The sequence below is a fragment of the Caretta caretta genome, chromosome 12 (genome assembly GCF_965140235.1).
Source record: "Caretta caretta isolate rCarCar2 chromosome 12, rCarCar1.hap1, whole genome shotgun sequence".
Taxonomy (NCBI): domain Eukaryota; kingdom Metazoa; phylum Chordata; order Testudines; family Cheloniidae; genus Caretta; species Caretta caretta.
In genome coordinates this window covers 6,548,393-6,563,578 of record NC_134217.1, presented here as the reverse complement: position 1 = coordinate 6,563,578, position 15,186 = coordinate 6,548,393, and the positions used below count along the sequence as shown (strand labels likewise).

General features: G+C 49.9%; 1 protein-coding gene across 1 annotated transcript in view; it reads left to right on the top strand.

The window, feature by feature from the left end:
• The first annotated feature begins 4,156 nt into the window (after window positions 1–4,156).
• The window catches only part of NDRG4 (NDRG family member 4), an 82,685-nt gene continuing 71,655 nt past the window's right edge, over window positions 4,157–15,186 (top strand). Inside the window, exon 1 of the mRNA XM_048816675.2 lies at window positions 4,157–4,285. The gene's annotated coding sequence lies outside the window, so the exon portion shown is untranslated. The remainder of the gene's footprint in view (window positions 4,286–15,186) is intronic.

Here is a 15,186-nt window from a genome sequence, read left to right as displayed (position 1 = left end):
CAAGCCAAGGCTTTTCGATGGGAGCTGGAGCATTGTCTTTTGGAACTCAAACTTCTTGGGCATCTAGAAACCAATCCTGCAAGACCAGGAACAGGCTTCATCTGTCTCCTCGAGCCTAGGTCTTCTTGGCATCCACGTTTTAGAACCTTGGCCTTCCTGATCTTCCTTCTAGAGCCCAACCAATATTCAACCCTCTTAGCTTTGGTTGGCTGAACTAAAAGCACAATGAAAAGCAATGTGGAAAATGCTATGTTGACCTGAATTGAAAAGCAATGTGGAAAAATCCATACTGCAGAACCCCATCTTCTCTCTCTTCAAACACACAACTTCCATGCACAACACATTTGTCCTACCAACAGATGTATTCTTTTCACAAGCTCTGTTTCTGAAGTATCTGTCAAACTGTGTTGTTCTACATTCTCTGGCTTTCTGTACAGAAAGCCTGTGCTTTTGGAGGTCTAATTAATATTGCAATTTATTTCTGGCACACAGGCTGTTCTTCTTAATGGGTATCCATCTAAAATCCTTTATTCCATTATTCAATAAAGCTCGACTTGGTGCAGAGATGATGGCCAGATGCTGATCTTATTTACAGTGGTATAAGTCCCTGGAAGTCAGTTGAGTTAGTCCAGGTTTACGTTGGTGTAAATGAGACTGAAATCTGGTCCATTTTATTCCCATAGCAGAAATACACATAAACCTTTGAGTTCTGTATTTTCTCTCCTTGCTCATCTTTCCCCCGTGACTTAGGGAAGCACCATGAAATTCAGACCCATAATTTTCCCAGCCATGGTGAGATGACTGACCATAGAGTGCAGACTTTAAGGCCATGTGATTGCTGGTGACCTGTCTGGTAGTAAGTTGTGGGGATTAAAAATCACTCTGTGTTTTCATGTTCTCTCAGGAGTTCTCACTGGTAAGTGAAGATTAATGCTATACCTGATACTTAGCTATTAGATGTTCTGTTCATACGGCAGAAAGGCCGAATTAAAATTAAAAAGGGCTGCCAGGTGACACACAAAGTATGATAATAGATGAGTGATGATGCACCGACGATGAAATTAAATGTTTATATCAATAGTTTGTGTCTCATCAGCCACTTATTTCACTCGGGTGGTGAGAATAATGGGAGTTATCAGAAGTTATGAACCCTCCTTGAATGAATATACTCAGCAGCCTACAGGTTTCCCCATTGTAGGGATGTGTGTTTGTCATTTTAAGACATTGCACAATACATTGGTATTAGAGCAACCTTGTTGGTCAGCTAAAGAGAGAACAGGGTGAAGCTTGTGGCTTCTATCTCCATACATCTCTATCAACCTTTGTCCTGAAAGATCTTTGAGTCCTGGGATTTTTATGACAAGAAGCCAGATTCTGATGCCCAGGTAAATTCAGGGTAACTCTAGTGGAGTCAATGCAGTTCCTGCAGAGTTACACAAGTGTGAGTGAGATCAGAATCTGGGGCAAGGAAAGTGAACTAGTTCATTAGTAATTTTCTGAACCACCAGCTCACTACAACCAAATGATCTGAGGTCACATGGCAACTCCTAAATATATGGAAATACGTTTTAAGCAAAAACCTGTTAAGATTGAGACTTTAATGTCACAGTTGTAAGCCAGAATTTAGCAAGGGAATCCCCCGCATCGCTTGCAGTAAAATCTGGATCTCTTTCTAAATTATGCTATAGCTCCAACAGAAGTTATTGGCTTCATGCAGAAATTACTGAGTGAGGTTTTCTGGCCTGTGTCGTGCAGGAGGTCAGACTAGATCAGCGTTTCCCAAGCTGTGCTCCGTGGAACACTGGTGTTCCACATGATGTGAACAGGTGTTCCGTGAAAGGATCTAGAATTTAATTTTGACTCTTGCACTTGATTTTTGCACTACTTTGTGCGCGCTTCCCAGTTAGAAATGGTTAGTTCACGTTATTTTAAATTTGTGTTTTTGCTTTGTTTTATACAATAAAATATATTTGAGCCTAAATAACGCAATTTTTTATTTGAAAACCAAACGACTGCAAAATAATATTATGCGTGTTCTGTAATAGGCTAAAAAGTGTTCTGTGGCCAAAACCGTTTGGGAAACGCTGGACTAGATGATCATAAAGGTCCCTTCTGGTCTTAAAATTGATAAATTCATGATCATTCAAAAGTTAAGGGCTCCATAACACCTGCATCTTGGCGTCATTATGCCTTTGTTACTCTGCGAGTGGTTAAATGGATTTCTTCAGAGGTAATGTGAACCTTGAGCTCCCATTGGCTCCAGCGTGAGCAGGAGATATTGATACCACAAAGAGAGCCTTCATGGAGCTTTGAGGTATGCTCGAGTTGCAGATCCCCTGCACAGCATCCCTAAATCCTGCCTCCATGTGCAGCGTAACTGTACCAGTCCAGGTCGCTCCACACTCAGAGGGCAGCATTTGCCCTTTACAATCTCAGCCTAAACACGGCACTTAACATACCGCTAGCTTTTGGCCTAGAACTTCTTTCTTGCTCAAAGGAAGCAAAAGCAACTGACCTTAGGTCAAAACCGTGACTTACATAGGCTGGGAAATAAATGAGATGCTTAAAAATCATTTATAAATCAGTGTCAGTTGGTGGCTTTGGCAACTAGTGTGTAATGTGGAAAGCGGAAACGTTTTCATTCCTGCTACAAATTCCTGTTGAAAATGTTCAACTGGTTCCAGTGAGTGCTGGGTTTTGGAGTGGAATATGGGGTTTACTGGGCTGCTAATGGGCTACCGTCAGGACAGAACATAGATCCCCCTGCTCCAAAAGCACAAGGCCCTGCCACTGAGGCTAAGAAACAAAACTTTGGCTGCATTCAGTATAGGGCTATGATAGGGGCTGGTGCAGGAACGGGCAGCAAGGTGTAGCTACTAGCCACTCTCCCCTAGTTAAAGTCAAGGCTCAGGCTTTGCAGTTCACATGCCCTGGCTAGCACCTCAGCAGGTTCAGCTCCAGCACATGTGGACTGAGCAGAGGGGCTGCACCCTAGCCCTGGGCTCACCATCATCTTTAGGGGGGTAACAGATGTGAGAATCATAGAATATCAGGGTTTGAAGAGACCTCAGGAGGTCATCTAGTCCAACCCCCTGCTCAAAGCAGGACCAATCCCCAACTAAATCATCCCAGCCAGGGCTCTGTCAAGCCTGACCTTAAAAACCTCTAGAGGAAGGAGATTCCACCACCTCCCTAGGTAACGCATTCCAGTGCTTCACCACCCTCCTAGCGAAATTGTTTTTCCTAATATCCAACCTAAATCTCCCCCACTGCAACTTGAGACCATTACTCCTCGTTCTGTCATCTGCTACCACTGAGAACAGTCTAGAGCCATGCTCTTTGGAACCCCCTTTCAGGTAGTTGAAAGCAGCTATCAAATCCCCCTCATTCTTCTCTTCCGCAGACTAAACAATCCCAGCTCCCTCAGCCTCTCCTCATAAGCCATGCGCCCCAGCCCCCTGATCGTTTTTGTTGCCCTCCGCTGGACTCGTTCCAATTTTTCCACATCCCTTCTGTAGCGGGGGGGGGCCCCCCAAAACTGGACGCAGTACTCCAGGTGCGGCCTCACCAGTGCAGAGCAGAGGGGAATAATCACGTCCCTCCATCTGCTGGCAAAGCTCCTATTACTACAGCCCAAGATGCCATTCGCCGTCTGGGCAAGGAGGGCACAGGGCTGACCCGTACCCAGCTTCTCCTCCACTGTAACCCCCAGGCCCCTTTCTGCAGGTGCGGGTGCGGGTCTAGACGCCGCCAGGCTTCTCCCCTCCACGCCCCCGGCCTCGCGGGGCCCCCCTGCGGTGCCAGCTGCCAGCCCCAGTCCCCACACCCCGGGCGGGCAGCCGGAGCCGGGCTGAGCGCTCCCTCCCTCCCGCGCCGCGCCGCGCCGCGCGCGGGGCTGCCCGGTGCGCCCGCTCCCTGCGCCGCCGCTGCGCGCGACGCGCCCCGAGCCCTCCCCGCCGCAGCGGTGCCTCCTCTCCCCTTTAAAGCGGGGCAGCCCAGCCGCTCCCTCCCCCTGGCTGCAAACCCCGCGCCGCCGGCAGCCGCATCCTCCCGCCGCCCCAGCCAGACGAGCCCCCGCACGTGGGTGGATTTACAGCCCTCCCCTGCCCCCCCCTCCCCGGGACGGAGCCTGGGGGCGACGCGGTGCGGCGGCGGCGGCGGCTCCTGCGGGGTGGGGCGGGGGGCTCGCGACCCGCCCGCGCGTGGGGACTTTACCGCCGGGAGGCTGCAAAGAGAGAGGCGCAGAGGGCAGCCGGAGACCCCCGCCCTGCATCGCACTGATCTGGTGAGTCTTGGGGGCACGGCCCCCCCCCCCGTGTCTCTCCCCCCCCCTTCCCCCGTGCCCATTCCCCACCTCCTGGAAGTCACCCCCACCCCCACGAGAATGCCCCCCTCCCCCAGTAAAGCCTTTCTGCCCAGATCGGACCCAGGGAGGTGGAAACGCAAGCGGGGGGGGGATCGGTTCTTGGCTCTTCTGCAGCTGGTTGGTCCAGGCACGAGCTTCCCGGCGGCGGCCCTAAAAACGGGGCCCTATTTGTATAGCGCTCAAAGGTAAAATCGGGCTGCATTTCACCACCTCGGTAGCCTGGCCTTTGAGGGTGGGCGTCCCTCTTTGGAGCTGGGAAGCAGCCCTGCTTTCCCGGCGCCCCTTGTTGCTGCATGCGTGCCGGCAGAACCCCCCCCCCCCCCCCACAGCGTTGCAGACATGACAACTGTTGTGTAGCGAGAGAAAGCTTTGCTCTTTTGTTCGAGAAGAGGGGGGGAGGCTGGGGTTTTGTCTCCGAGCCCACAGCCTGAGTTGGCGGTCCATCTGTGCCTGGAAAACCCCAGCCGTGCGGTGCCAGGCTATCGGCTTTTTTAGTGCCTGGCATTTTTGCAGCGTAAGTGAGGGGTGGGGTTTTTTTTGTCTTTTTTTGTGAAATGGGTGAAGCTCCTACCTATCTGCATTGAACAGCCAGTCTCTCGCCTTCTCTCTCTCACTCACTCTCTCACACACACACACATATGCTCCATGTTGCACTTCCCACTCCATCCAGGCGCCCTGTCTCATTCCTGATCCAAGCTGCTTTGGGCTCAGAGGACTCTGATCATCCCTCGCTAGTGGATTTTCCTTACTGATTGTCTCCAAGAGCTTCCCTCCCCCCCCCCCCCCCTTGCCATTTTCACCTGTTGGGAGAATACGAATCACAATGAAGGTTCTGGGACATAAGATAGAATTATTAACAGGTAAATGCTGTTTTTTTTTTTCGACACCATTCCAAAGGCACTGTTCCGTCTGCTGGGCTGATGGCCAAGTTACTTTCCAAGCTAAAGTCGAATGGGTTTTCCTACTTCTAGCCCAAGCAAAGATTCTTAAATTGATATAGCTACTTTCAGCGGCACTGCAGTGGCATAATGACTTGGGGCAAAATCCTGCAAGTCGGGGGAAATCCCCAGGCGCAGACCTCATCAGAGACTGGCTTGAGCCCTTGGTCAGGTGTCTGTCTAGAGGAGAGGGTGGGGATATGGCTTTATGCAAGAAAATAGTGGTGGAGAGTTCTTATTTATTGACTCCTGAACAGGAGGCGGTGGGATGGGTTGGCTGGCTGCAGGAGTCCAGGTTGATTCAGAGTCTGGGTATCTTTCACTTTTGGGGGCAGTTTTTCTCCTTCCCTGATCCTTCTCTCTCCTTAGCTAGTCAATGTTTGTGCAGTGCTTGGAAACGTGAAGTGCCATGTAAGTCTAGTTTGTTTTTCCTCAGTGACCAGCAAATTCCCTGCAGCCAGCAGTTTTTTCTGGGGTATTGACCTCCATCCTGCTCGGTAATCTGCCTGTTGCTGTGGGGGGTGGTTAAGGAATGGAGAAGGGGGCCATTTCTCCGTGCAGGAGGCCGCAGTTATGCCCTATGTGACGCATGATGCTTTCTGCCTCCTCCTCCACAGGACCAGTGATTGATCCCAAACCCTGGTATGTGCGGGTGGGTCAGCACCCCCGTACTGCGTCAGGGTTCCTCGGACAGGATGGGCACTGGAGAGTCCTGACTTCCCCTGCTGCCGAATGGCACCACTGCCTGCCCACCCACGGTACCTGGGGATCTCGCTTGGCTTTTTCCCTGTGTTGCTTCTGGTTGCCAACAGCCCGTGCATCTGCCAGGATGCTGTGACTGGGCAATTCAGGGTGTACTATGGCAGCGGGTCCCTCTGATGGGGGCACTGTGTGTTTGGGGCCCCCAACCTATGATAGGGCTATGAGGTGGCAAAGAAAAGGGCCTGTACTTGGCCCCAAATATGTCTGGGGCTCTGAATTAGCTGCAGCTCCTCATCATGTTTGCGGGGCAGGATTCACAACCCCGAAGAACAACTCTAACTCTTGGTTTTACTGCAGTACTCTGCAGTAATGGCCCCCAACAGGAGAATATGGAGATATTCTGGTAGGATCTTTTTGCTGTAACAATAATCCCTAGCTCTTCTATAGCACTTTTAATCAGTAGATCACAAAGTAGGACAGTGTCATTATCTGCACTTTACAGATAGGGAAACTGAGGCACAAAGTGGGAACATGACTTGTCTAGGCCAATAGAATCCAGCGCTCCTGCATCTCAGACCCGAAGAGATCCTTGATCTCCTCCAGAGGCTAATCCCCTGCACCCCAGCAAGGGCTGGAGCTGGGGGAGGAGGCAGCCCAGTCTGTAACGAGGGAAGCCATGACCAACTGGTGGGGGACCCAGACAGGATATCTGGAAGCTGACCTTCCATAATCTGTGCATAATCTGCTGGTTTTTATGAGCACCCACCTTGTTGGAGTGTCACCAAGCGAGTAAGGAGATGTGGCTGAAGCCAGGGTCCCTCTTATGGCAGGCTGGAGGAGCTGCTGCAGGGAAAGTGCTGGAATAGGCATGGGTACTGTCTGTTTTCTTTCTTGCTCCAAACCCTCCTGCGCTGTCTGGCTGCTTTTTTTTTTTTTTTGGCTTTCCTGCTCTGAGCTCTGGGGATTGGGGGTGGAGAATAGGTTACAGTCAGCCATAGCTGCAGCCCATGTAGACAATCAGTATATAATGGGTCCCTCTTCACGGTCAAGGCTGCTGTGCTTGGGGATCTCATTAGCTCACAATAGCACCTAACCAGCTTGATGTATGTATAAAACGGTTTAGTTCTTTGGGGACCAAAGTGTTTTACAGTATCAGGAAAGATCAGGGCTGTAATAGAAATCTGTAACATGGTTCCATCTACACAGACGAGACTGAACCAGACCTCAGCCTTCCATGTGACAGAGTGGATGTGAAAGTGCGCACATACCCTCGTGTCTGGGCCCGTGCCCCGCATGGAACGTGCTGCTCTCTTGTTGACCAGTAGGGGGCGAGCTTCCCTTGGCATGGGACTCTCCCGCCGCTGGCGTCTAAGGCACTGTGAAAGCAGCGAGAATGTTGGCACCAGCTGGGTGGCCTTCCGGCCTGGGCTTCTTGGGGTAGGGACTGGAGGGATGCTGGAGAATGATGCCGATTCTCTTGCCCTGGGATCTGTCCAAACTGGGGTGCCGTGTGTGCGGGGCCACTGATCTTTCCTAGAGTGGGGAGGGGAAGGGAGCAGACCCTACTGGGGAAAAATGTGCTCTGCAAGGGGCCAAGATGAATTGTATGAGGATGCTTTCCCTTGGTATTGACACTGAACCAGTGGTGCCCTCCCCTCCCCTCTTCAGGGACTCCAGTTAGACTGTGACGCTCTGATGTAAGCTTTCTCCATCCATTGCCAGTTGGGGATGGGGGGAGGCGAAACTCCCTTGCCTCCTATTTCGCTGCGGCCTTGTTCTACACACTCGTGATTCAGGGTCTCCTCCTGAACGCTTCCCTTGCGTCCCTCCTCCTCCGATTGCTCCAACTCTCCTTCGCTCCTCCATTTGGCGCTGGGCCAGGCCTGGCTCCTCCGGGAGGTGGTTTCGTTACTCCCCGTCGATCAAGGATTCCTGTATTAGCCCAAAGGCTCCGTGATGGGACTCCTAAGGAGTGGGGGCCGGCACCAAGCAGGCATGCTGACACACTAGCCGCCGTGCGAGCAGGCAGTGCCTGCGTGTGTGGCAGGCAGAACCGCCGGGGAGCCAACAAGTCGTTCAGTTTGCTCAAAGATCCCCAGTGCAGCATTGTAATTCATGAGCGTAACGGCGGGCACTGTGTGATCTGTTTGCGCCGCCCTTACAGGGACACTGCTCTTTATAGCCTCCCCTGCTCTTTCCCTCTCCCGTTCTTAGAATCCTTCCCGAAGCTTCATAATAAATATTCTCTCCCTGACGTACAGTTTATTCCTTCTCCAGGAGGTTTGGCTGTAGTTCGCCGGTGCAGTGAAAGCCCAACGTGGTTGCCTTTCGTTTGCTTCTTTGCCTGTACTCTGGGATCTGCAGGAGAGGGTCTCTGGGAGCAAAGGCAGGACGTGCTCCTTTATTCTGATAGCTCCTTGGGGCCAGGGCTGGCCCTCACTTTGTACAGTGCCTGGCGCAATGGGGCCTGATCATGGCTGCAGCCTCTAGGTGCTGTGATAATGCAAAGAACAGCCCGTCCATTCATCAGCACTCCCTGCCTGACACATGTAGAGGGAGATTCGAGGAGGCTTTTCTTTCTGCAGTGTGGGATTAGGGGGAGAGCTAGCCCCTGGAAGCAGACTCTCCGGCTGTGTTACATGGAGTTAAATTGAGCCCTGGAACAAGTGGGTGTTTCTCCTCTATGCTTCAGTGCAGGTTCTCTTTCTTGTGGTAAGAGAGAGCCAGTCATTGCAGAATCTGAGGACTGAAGTACAGCAAAATAAGAGGCATAAGCGACAAGCCCACATGGGCTCTGGTTGGGCTCCCCTGGGGTTCAGTCTCTTGGCTTTTGCTTTAAGTCTCCTCCCCAGTTAGTGTGGTGAGGCTATTGCACTCTGGTGGGATTAGCCCGTGGCTCTGAACATGGCCAGGGGAGAGCACAGTGTGATACTCTCGGTGGGAGTGTTCCACCACCTCCGACCTTGCACAGAAAATCCCCAGTCTCCCTCTCCCAAAGAGTCCTACCGTACCTGTTCCTTGTTTGTGTCTTGGGCCAGTGATGCTGGATTGGAGGGTTGTGGATGGAAAGATGGCAACACATGTGGGGCCCCCATATACAGGTCTGCTGTGCCAGGGGATCTCATTAGAACACAGGAGTGCCCTGACCAGGTTATAACACGGTTTGGTCCCAACGCACTACGATTAGCATGCAGGCCTTGAGTCGGAGCCCGGGTGTGATGTTCTTCCCATGACCAGGCCTGCTCAGGAGGTGGGCAGCTGAATGTTGGGCAAGGTGGAATTTGGGTGGCCTTGGCTGTTAGCCCTATGTAGAGGGTGTTACAGTCAGTAAGTCTGAGTGATGCATGGTGGGTTACAGTTGCCAGGCCTCGGAGGACAGGGAATGGTCTCCTGGCAAGTTGGAAAGACATTTTTCCTGGTCTCTCTCGACCTGGTTACCCAAGAGCAAGGATAAGTCTAATACTGCCATGCAGCTTTGCAGTAGGATGGCAGTCAAGGAGTAGAGGGGAAGGTCGCTGGCTCCTCAAACCGTTTTCCTTTCCAGCGCCCCTCTGGGCAGAGCTCCAGGCAGCTGTTTTCATCCCGGTGTCCGTCTGTGGCCGGCACTGACGTTGTGCGAGAGCACACAGCAGGGCAGTTTGCTGAGATAGACGTACAAGGCAGGGTGGCATCAGCACACCCGTGGCAGAGGAGCCTGCGGTGCCTGCTGATTTCCCATAGGAGTCTGTTGAACAGAAGAGGGGGCAGGCTTAGCTTCTGCAGGATTTCACTGAGGAGGAGGAGCATCACTGCGGAGATCTGCTGGGGAGATGCGATGACCTAGGCTAGCATCAGGCTGCCCATCCTGCCTGGTCACGAGGGCAGGTCAGTAGCACTGTGTGATCTGGTGTGTTGTAGGTTGTTGATAGGAAGAGCACAGGAGTCTGACCACACATGCTGCTCAAATAGCTTCTGTGCTGGGACCAGGTCTGAATCCTGAGTTGAGGGGCTGAAGACAGAGATTGGCAGGGACTCTGTTCTTGGTGGAATGGTGTTGCCAAGGAATGGGGTAGAGAGATGCACCTCCTTATGTCTGTGCTGAGTGTGGTCCAAACCATTTCAACTACTCCATTTCTTCTGAGAATCCAAACTGCTGGCAGAATGTACTCCTCAGCCCCAATACACTGAGCCACCCCAGAGTTTCTCCTCCGCTTAATCTCCTGGCAGGACCGAGTGTTCCCCCAACTACTGTGTGGCTGACTGAGTGCCTGGAGTAATGCCAGAAACACGGGAAGCTGCTTTGCTTTAGGACCGTTACCTGCCATTGCCGGGAACCCCAGAGCCCTGCACGGGGGGAATGTACCTTCCGATTGTTTGTTTGCAACTTCAGTATAAAGCTGTTTTATTTCTGTTCTGGGATCTTAAGCTAAAAGGGACAATGCTTTTCCATTCTCCTTCAAGTCCTTTTGCCTGCCTCAAACTTCCAAAAAGCCTGAAAATTGAGAGTCAAGATAAAATTGATTGTGTGGCTCTGTCCTTCACTCGCACTGTGTCCTGGTGTATGTACTGCATGTTACACTCAGTCATCACAGTTCTCAGACCCTGCGATACCTCGGCCTGGCCGTGAGATTGCAGCACAAGGCTAGGCACTGAAGGGCCATCCCCTCCATGAATACAATGCGTCAGCACTGGGATGCCGTGTTGAGCGCCCACTAGTCACTAGGGAAGGGGCCAGTCAGCAAGTTTTCAGGCAGGTAGATTGTTGGCTTGTGCATATTCTAGTGCCCCCAGCATGCTGTGTGCGGGGAATGTCACGGCTAACGCTGAGCCCATCTCCTCTTAAAGCCCTGCCCGCTCTGTCAGAATACCTATCTAACTGCTGCTCTGAAACATGGTCGTGCATTATAACAGGGCTTCTCATTGTCAAGCGAAGGAACCATGTCCTGGATCGCGTCTCTGCTAGGGGAGCTCTGCCAGGCTGCCCTGTTGACACCGTGAGTGTCCTTTGACACTGTTTAAATCATGTTTTTATTCTGAGAACTAACTGCTTGAATTGTGCTACCGCCCTGGCTCTGTCCAAGCCAGTAATGTGGGTTAAGCAGATGGGTCCCCAAAGGTGTCTGTCAATCCGAGATAAAACCATCTCAGGGGAGAACTGGATGATCCCCCAGCAAGGAGGCTGTCGCAGCAGTCTTACTCCTAGTGCGGCTGTCAGCCGGGGGAGAACATGGGCCACTACTTTCTATTCACACAGGCAGGTAGGAACCATATCAGAACATGGTTGGCCCACAGCCATAGTTCACAGCTGGGTTTAAACACTGGGGCAGGGCTGTATCCCACCAAAGATGGGATCTTTGAGGCCATTTTGGGATTCAGTGGTAGGTGAGATGTCCTAAGTGGAGCCCGCGCCAGGGGCACCCCATTGAGTGTCGAATGTGTGGACTTTGCAGAGCTACGAAAAAGCTACCGGAGGTCTACCCTCCATTCTTACCCTGGTGTCTGGGCCATTCACGTGCTGCAGTGATGCTGTTTGATCTTCCATGTGCAGATCCCCCCTTCAGCTCTGAATATCTTTGCATCTGTGGCTTGCAGTCTCACCTGTAACATCCCCTTGATCAGTGCGGTTTTGGGTGGCCTTATTATTTACTATGGTAGAATCCTCTTGGCTGGCACGGATCCTGACGGAAGGGGGAAAAGCACCTGTTAAGCAATGCCCCTGGCCCTCAGAGGTTCACAGGGATGAGTTGTGCTGGCGAGATTTGTTTGAATGGCATAGCTTGCTGTGAAAAAAAAAGCATGAAAAGGCTAGAGAAAACCACATGAAGGCAAGAGGAGTTATTTAGCAGCCGTAACAGAGCAGGGAAGCAGCGTGATGAGAACTGAGGAAGGTGGAGTGGGAAACCCGTGCTAGCAAACTGTGATTTGCTCCTGTTAGCTATATAAACTGGCTGCATGCACCACCTTCTGTGCCAATTAAACAGGCAAGGAACACCAATAATCCATTGTTCAGAGCCATTGAAAGATATTGTACTGAATCTCTGCCCCCAGCCACTATCCCAGTCAGGCAGGGAGAGAGCTAGTTAAGTGGCTGCCATTTGAATGAAGCATGTTGCCTTGGTGTGTACGCCACAGTGATTGATGCAGGGCTTGGACTTCAGAAACACCTTGCAATGAGTCAGCTCTACCTCCAGTACACAGCCATACCAGTCACAGTTATCTCTAGATTGCAGAGATTTACAAAGGAATAGTTACACTGGCCCTCCTGTTTTACAGATGGGGAAACTGAGGCATGGAATGGCCAAGTTATTTGCCCAAGGTGTCAAGGTTCCTTCCCCACTCTGAACGCTAGGGTATAGATGTGGGGACCTGCATGAAAAACCTCCTAAGCTTATCTTTACCAGCTTAGGTCAAAACTTCCCCAAGGTACAAAATATTCCACCCTTTGTCCTTGGATTGGCCGCTACCACACCAAACAAATACTGATTACTGGGGAAGAGCTGTTTGGAAACGTCTTTCCCCCCAAAATACTTCCCAAAACCTTGCACCCCACTTCCTGGACAAGGTTTGGTAAAAAGCCTCACCAATTTGCCTAGGTGACTACAGACTCAGACCCTTGGATCTTAAGAACAATGAACAATCCTCCCAACACTTGCACCCCCCTTTCCTGGGAAATGTTGGATAAAAAATCTCACCAATTTGCATAGGTGACCACAGACCCAAACCCTTGGATCTGAGAACAATGAAAAAGCATTCAGTTTTCTTACAAGAAGACTTTTAATAGAAGTAAATAGAAATCACCTCTGTAAAATCAGGATGGTAGATACCTTACAGGGTAATTAGATTCAAAACATAGAGAACCCCTCTAGGCAAAACCTTAAGTTACAAAAAAGATAGACAGAAATAGTTATTCTATTCAGCACAATTCTTTTTTCAGCCATTTAAAGAAATCATAATCTAACACATACCTAGCTAGATTACTTACTAAAAGTTCTAAGACTCCATTCCTGGTCTATCCCCGGCAGAAAAAGCATATAGACACACAGAGATCCTTTGTTTCTCTCCCTCCTCCCAGCTTTTGAAAGTATCTCGTCTCCTCATTGGTCATTTTGGTCAGGTGCCAGCGAGGTTACCTTTAGCTTCTTAACCCTTTACAGGTGAGAGGAGCTTTCCCCTGGCCAGGAGGGATTTCAAAGGGGTTTACCCTTCCCTTTATATTTATGACACAAGGCAACATAGCTAATCCATAGCAGAGCCAGGAATAGAATCCAGGCCTTCTGATTCCCAGTCAGGTGCCCTATGCTGTAGGCAAGCTGCAAACCTTTCAAGCCTTTTGGGCCAGCAGGTTTTTGTGACTGCACTGTTTGTGTGGGTTCATGGAGTGGTTGGATGTGTATTGGTATGGGGAGAAACCTGAAGAACCCTATCTGGCCCGTGCTGTGTACAGAGAGCTGCGGGAGGGCGTCTGGAGAGCTATGGATGGGGAGCTGGTCTAGCGACCACGTAAAAACAAGAATGGCCCTAGTGGGTCAGACTAGTCGTCCCTCTAGCCCAGTATCTTGTCTTCTGACAGTGACCAATGTGAGATGCTTCAAAGGGAATGAACAGGAGAGTTACCAAGTGATTCATCCCCTATTGCCCAGATGCCACTTCTCGCAGCTTAGCAACACTCAGCATGGGGTTGCATCTCTGACCATCTTGGCCAATAGCCATAGACGGACCTATCCTCCAGGAACTTATCTAATTCTTTTTTGAACCCGGTTATACTTTTGGCCTTCACAATATCCCCTGACAATAAGTTCCACAAGCTGACTGTGCGTTGCGTGAAGTCCTTCCTTTTATTTGTTTTAAACCTGCTGCCTGTTAATTTCATTGAGTGACCCCTGGTTCTTGTGTTTATGTGAATAGGTAAATAATGCTTGTTTCTCCACACCATTCATGATTTTTATAGACCTCTATCATATCCACCCTTACTTGTCTTTTTTCAAGATTAAACAGTTCCAGTCTTTTTAATCTCTCCTCATATGGAAGCTGTTCCATCCCTGTAATGATTTTAAAATATATCTTTTGAAATGGGGCACCAGAACTGCACATCATCATTGTCGTCAATCCATTGGCATTTGATGATGATTGCCATAAAATGATAGACAGTATGCAAGGTGTGGGCATACCATGGATTTATAAAGCTGCATTATGATATTTACTGTCTTATTATCTATTGCATTCCTAATGGTTCCCAACATTCTGGTCGCTTTTTTGACTGCCGCTGCACATTGAACAAACATTTTCAGAGAAGATCTTTCTGGAGTGGCAACAGATCATTTAGACCCCATCATTTTATATATACAGTTGAGATTGTTTTCCAATGAGCACTATTTTGCATTTATCAACATTTGAGTTTCATCTGCCATTTTGTTGCCCAGTCCCCCAGTTTTGTGAGATCCCTTTGTAACTCTTCACAGTCTGCTTTGGACTTAACGATCTTGAGTAAATTTGTATCGTCTGTAAACTTTGCCACCTCCCCGTTTACACCTTTTTCCAGGTCATTTATGAAGATGTTGAACAGCACTTGTCCCAGTACAGCTCCCTGGGGAGACCACTATTTTCTTCTCTCAGTTCTGAAAACTGAAGTTTAGTTTAGATTTAGTCCTATCTTTTTTGTTTCCTGTCTTTTAACCAGTTTCTGATCCATGAGACGACCTTCCCTCTTATCCCATAATTGCTTACTTTGCTTAAGAGCCTTTGGTGAGGGACCTTGTCAAAGGCTTTCTGAAAGTCTGAGTACACTATATCCACTGGTTCACCCTTGTCCACGTTTATTGGGCCCCCATCAAAGAATTGTAATAGATGAGGGAGGCATGATTTTCCTTTACAAAACCCACTTTAACGCTTCTCCCAACAAATCATGTTCATCTAGGTGTCTGATAATTCTATTCTTTACTATAGTGTCACTCAATTTGCCTGGTACTGAAGTTAGGCTTACCAGCCTGTAACTGCCAGGATCGCATCTGGAGCCTTTTTAAAAAATTGGTGTTACCCTAGCTATCCTCCAGTCATCTGATACAGAAGCTGATTTAAGTGATGGGTTACATACCACATTTACAAAAAGAAAAGGAGTACTTGTGGCACCTTAGAGACTAACCAATTTATTTGAGCATGAGCTCAAATAAATTGGTTAGTCTCTAAGGTGCCACAAGTACTCCT